Here is a 6,000-nt window from a genome sequence, read left to right as displayed (position 1 = left end):
CACGCCTGTAATCCCAGCACTTTGCGGGGCTGAGGCAGGCAGGTCGCTTGAGCCCAGGAGTTCAAGACCAGTTTGGGCAACATGGCAAAACCCAGTCTCTAAGAAAAATACAAAAAAATTAGCCGGGCGTGGTGGCGCGTGTCTGTAGTCCCAGCTATTGGGGAGGCTGAGGTGGCAGGATCACTTGAGCCTGGGGAGGTCGAGAGGCTGCGGTGAGCCGTAATCGCGCACTGGCACTCCAGCCTGAGTGACCCCGTCTCAAAAAAAAAAAAAAGAAAAAAATTACTTTCCCTCCATTTAGTATTCTTATATGTACATCTAGTAGAGCATTAAAACGCGACTCAGCATTTAAGCAAAACTTTATGGCTAAAGAGAAAACGGACACTACAATTTTCAGACTATTAGACTTTATAGGAGTTACCTGCTTTTGTTCTTTGAGAGGGTAATAATGTAGAAAAGATAATAAAACACCAGCCTGAATTATTACAAGTACATTAAATGGACTCTGAACTTATAGGTACAGTTGGGAGCTAGGAAAACTGTAAAAACTGTTATAATTTTCATTAGAGTAGAAATGTTCCGCCAGGTGCGGTGGCTCACGCCTGTAAGCCCAACAATTTGGGAGGCCCGAGGCAGGAGGATCGCTTAGCCCAGAAGTTCGAGATTAGCCTGGGTAATAGTGAGACCTCGTCTCCACAAAAAAATTAAATTAAAAAATTAACTAGGCCGGGCGCGGTGGCTCACGACTGTAATCCCAGCACTTTGGGAAGCCGAGGCGGGAGAATCGCCTGAGGTCGGGAGTTGGAGACCAGCCTGGCCGGCATGGTGAAACCCCGTCTCTACTAAAAATACAAAAATTAGACAGAGTGGTGGCGCGCACCTGTAGTCCCAGCTACTCGGGAAGCTGAGGCAGGAGAATCGCTTGAACCCGGGAGACGGAGGTTGCAGTGAGCCGAGATAGTGCCACTGCACTCCAGCCTGGGCGACAGAGCGAGACTCTCAAAAAAAAAAAAAGAAGAAAAAATTAGTTGGGCGGGGCGGCGCGCGTCTGTAGTCCCAGCTTGAGCCTAGGAGGCAGAGGTAGTGAGCGAAGAACTGCCCTCCAGCCTGGGCGACAGAGCGAGACCTTGTCTCAAAAAAAAAAAAAAAAAAGCCTCAATCTCAGTCCTTTATTTGGTGTTACTTAGGCTTGGGTTGTTGAAGCATGGATTCAGTAATTAAATAAATAGATGAGAGTTACATAACAGTTCAACGGTGATTTTAGAGTGAAACAGTGGTATATACTGCCAAAAATGTATCTTCCTAATTGTCAGTCTCAAAAAAGGTAGTTTCCAAACTACCTCTTTTTTAAACATCTATCAGTTTTTGGTATCTCATTTCCCTTTCCACATCCTCCCCTTTGTCCACCCAAATTTAATGGTTTAAATACTTGGATGTGACACTTTAGAGTACACCTAAAGTTTTTGGTCTTAGTGGATCGCTTGTGGAGCAAAGAGCCCTTTGAACTTTACCACCATACAAATAAAATCTGCCCCTTGATCTCTATCCTTAATTACCTCGAGTCAGTTTTCCTTGTAGACAGACTGAAAATGGAAATACATAAGGAGTTAAAAATAATTGGGCTACAAGTTTTTGACAAGAGAAATAAAAGATATAACATTTAGATTTGTTTTTCTTCTATAAAATTAGTTCTTCTTCTACCTGGCCTACAAACTACATTCTTTTCTCTCTTTTTGTTCATATTAATTAATATGATCAAATCCCAGTTCAGTTTCCGCTAAACCTTCTTTAGCATCTTGACCTTCCTTTTTGCAAGCTCCAATTGCACTTTTCATTTATTTCCCTGGCTTTCTGGCACATACTAGGTATTCAACAGATAATGGTTCCTTCCCTCCCTCCTTCATTTCTTCCTTCCTTCCGCTCTGTTGCCCAGGCTGGAGTGCAGTGGCACGATCTCGCCTCACTGCAACCTCAGCCTCCCCGGCTCAAGCGATTCTCCTGCCTCAGCCTCCTGAGTAGCTGGGATTACAGGTGCCTGTCACCATGCCCAGTTAATTTTTGTATTTTTAGTACAGACGGGGTTTCACCATATTGGTCAGGCTGGTCTCGAACTCCTGACCTCTGGTGATCCACCCGCCTCAGCCTCCCAAAGTGCTGGGATTACAGCCGTGAGCCACCGCGCCCTGCCGACAATGGATTTCTTTTAACTTTTCATTTGTAGTCATAGTGAACTTTGCTCACTTTGTAGCTCATTATGTTTGAGCTAGTAAAATCACCGTCACATCAGAATTTTTTTTTTTTTTTTAGTTTAGCTTAGTTTTGGAGACAGGGTTTCACCCAGGCTGGAGTGCAGTGGCAACATTCATAGCTCACTGCAACCTCAAACTCCTGGGCTCAAGCCATCCTCCTACCCCAGCCTCCCGAGTAGCTGAGACTACAGGTGCGTGCCACCATGGCCAGATGTGTGTGGTTTTTTTGTTTGTTTTTTTACTTTTTGCTAGAGATGGGGGTTCTTGCTATGTTGCTTAGTCTGGTCTTGAACTCCTGACCTCAAGCTGTCCTCCTGCCTCAGCCTCCCAAAGTGCTCGGATTACAGGTATGAGCCACCATGCCCTGCCCACATCAGATTCTTAAAGAACGAGGTCACAATCTGTGGACAGTGTAGACTTGCTTGCCCTAGCACATTTGATCCAGATGTTGGAGTTAGTTTTTTTTTTAGTGGTAAACATCATCTAAGACTCAATACAGCTAAATAGTTAAAAAATATGCACCTAAGCATCAGACCTCTTTCAATCTCAAAAAAGGGAAAAAAAAAGACTGGAGAAAAATATCTCCAAATATGTTGAATTTATTCAGAAATGGGAAGAGAATATTAGAATTCAGGATGCACGAAATGGCAAGCCAAAAGTACGTCCAGTGAGGGAAGGGTAAAAGGAAGCTTTTATTGGCAAAAAGGGCAAGTTCAAATAAAGCTGCTTGGAAACAGAAGCAAGAGTTCTGTTCAATGAACAGAGTTCATTGGTTCCAGAGGCTCAGAGCCAGAGCTGTCATCAGTTCATTGGTGGAGATGCTGTTACTGGGCAAGTGTTCTTTTGAGAGCTTCTTATCTAAATTACTGCAGTCCTAAAGAATGATAAGCCTTGTCATAGAAATATATGTATATGTCTGAAACCTGCCAACTGTGCAAAGGAGGACATGTGTGAAGGATGTGAAGTGATCTCTTGTGGAGTTTTTAGAAAGTCTTCAGAAACAGTTCTTATCTCAGACATACAAACATGAGCCCTTTCCTTTTTGCCTTTCTGGCCCTATTTTGTTTGGTTCTGACAAAAGTGATTTCATCCTGGTATCTGCAACTTTCACTCCTCTAAGTTCTGCCTTTCATCAGTGACACTCTTTGAATGTCTTATAGATTGTGTTTCCACGATTATTTACTAATGAATGACCACCTTTCCATTCTTAGCACTGCCGTATCAATTCAGAGCTGCATTACTTTGCTACAGAGCTGTTGCTAAATTTACCAGGTCTTCTTGCTTCAATACATTTATTCATTCATTTAACACTTAGGATTTTTTTTTTTTTTGAGACAGGTTCACACCCTGTCCCCCAGGCTCTGAAAGTTCTGGAAAACCTTTGAAAAATTTTAAGCGGGATAAAATTCAGACCTGATCAGGAAAGGTTCTTGTGGTCAGTAGAAAGATGATTTTGGAGGTAGAGCAAGCCTGAAAGCAGATGTATCAGTTAGGAGGCTGTTGTGATAATCTACCATCCATACTGCAGCCAAATTAAATTTGTAGAGGGATATCCTATCATAGAATCCTCAAGTTTTAGAGCTGAAATGTCGTTTATAGATATTTTACTTCAATTCTGTCATTTTGCACAAGAGGGAATGGAATTAAGAGTAAAGGTACACTATTTGACCATGACCTCATAGACAGTCAATGTTAGAATAAACAGGACTAGAACTCAAGTCTCAGATGCTGTATTTAATTTCTCCCAAAAACCTTCATGGATTTCTACTCATCACAATTTGATTAAATACAGTTGCCCAAAGGCTTGTCTCTTGCTCCCTTTGGAATCCAGTTTATATGTAATATTACTTAGGAGGACAGATTGCCCCAGGACAGCCTCTGTTTTTTCATTTCCCACTTAGCACCTGCCCCCAGTATACCCCTTTCTTGTGAGCTCACCTCTGCATTTTAAAACGTCTTTTTTTTTTTTTTTTTTGAGACAGAGTCTTGCTCTGTCGCCCAGGCTGGAGTGCGATGCCATGATCTCGGCTCATTGCAACTTCCACTTCCCAGGTTCAAGCGATTCTCCTGCCTCAGCCTCCTGAGTAGCTGGGATTACACTACACCTGGCTAACTTTTGTATTTTTAGCAGAGACGGAGTTTCACCATGTTAGTCAGGCTGGTCTCAAACTCCTAACCTCAGGTGATCCACCTACCTTGGCCTCCCAAAGTGCTGGGATTACAGGCATGAGCCACTGCGCCCGGCCAAAATGTCATATTTTATCCAGCACATTTGAGTGTTGACCGTAAGAGGAATTTTATCCTGTTCAAAATATTGCTATATGATTACTTATTTAATGCTTATCTTCACCGCTAGATGATATGCTTCCTGGCTTCTGAGTCATTACTGTTATATGCAAAGCCTAGCATAGTGGTTATATGCAGTCGGTACTCAATGCATATTTGTAGAAAGAATAAACAAATACTGCTTTTCATTTATTCATTTAGCAAATATTTCTGAAAGCATGCATTGTGCTAGAATACAGCAGCCTTACATGCAATTAATACGGCTTGTGTTGGGATAAGTAGCCATTTGGGAGGGGAAAAAAGCTGAATTTCTCCCTCATTCCTGGGGAACAGTGACATAAATTTTAGGTGGTTTCAAGATTTAAATAAAAACTTTAAAAATATCACAGGAAAACACATGTAACCTTTAAAGAATTTTGATGCAAAACCTAAAGGCAGTAGTGTGACAAGTTAATTTTAATTTTTTTTTTTTGAGATGCGGTTTCGCTCTTGCTGCCCAGGCTGGAGTGCAGTGGCGCAATCTCGGCTCACTGCAACCTCCGCCTCCTGGGTTCAAACGATTCTCCTGTCTCAGCCTCCTGAGTAGCTGGGATTACAGGCATGCACCACCACGCCGGGCTAATTTTGTGTTTTTCGTAGACACGTGGTTTCTCCATGTTGGTCAGGGTGGTCTCGAACTCCCGACCTCAGGTGACCCACGCGTCTCGGCCTCCCAAAGTGCTGGGATTACAGGTGTGAGCCACTGCGCCCGGCAAGTTAATTTTAATACATAGACTTTTGGCCGGCGGGGCTTCAAGACCAGCCTGACCAACATGGAGAAACCCCGTCTCTACTAAAAATACAAAATTAGCTGGGGGTGGTGGCGCATGCCTGTAATCCCAGCTACTCGGGAGGCTGAGGCAGGAGAATCGCTTGAACCCGGGAGACAGAGGTTGAGGTGAGGCAAGATCACGCCACTGCACTTCAGCCTGGGCAACAAGAGTGAAACTCCGTCTCAAAAAACAAAAACAAAAACATAGACTTTAAAACTTTTTGCATGGTGCTGGTCCGAGTGCAGTGGAGTTTACAACTAATTAATTACAACCAGTTACAGATTTATTTGTTCCTTCTCCACTCCCACTGCTTCACTTGACTAGCCAAAAATAAAAAATTAAAAAAAAAACTTTTTGCATGGAAAAATATACCATAAACAAATTTAAAAAATAAGTAAGAATCTGGGATGGTGGCAAAGAAAATAACTTTGCATCTTATATGAAGGTCAAAGGTGTATTTCCTTATACATAAGTATTTATAAATATATAAACTAGCTTACCAATGGATTAAAAAAATTGGGCTGTGGACTCAAAAAAATTCCCAGATAAAGATATACGTCTGGCTTATAAACATAGGAAAATACGCTCTGTCTCATCAGAAAATCAAATTGAATCTTGCTAAGTGGACTTTAAAAAATCAAACTGGGGCCAGG

Source organism: Pan paniscus, chromosome 15, assembly GCF_029289425.2.
Source record: "Pan paniscus chromosome 15, NHGRI_mPanPan1-v2.0_pri, whole genome shotgun sequence".
NCBI classification, from domain to species: domain Eukaryota; kingdom Metazoa; phylum Chordata; class Mammalia; order Primates; family Hominidae; genus Pan; species Pan paniscus.
Note: the sequence above shows the minus strand (reverse complement) of the source record.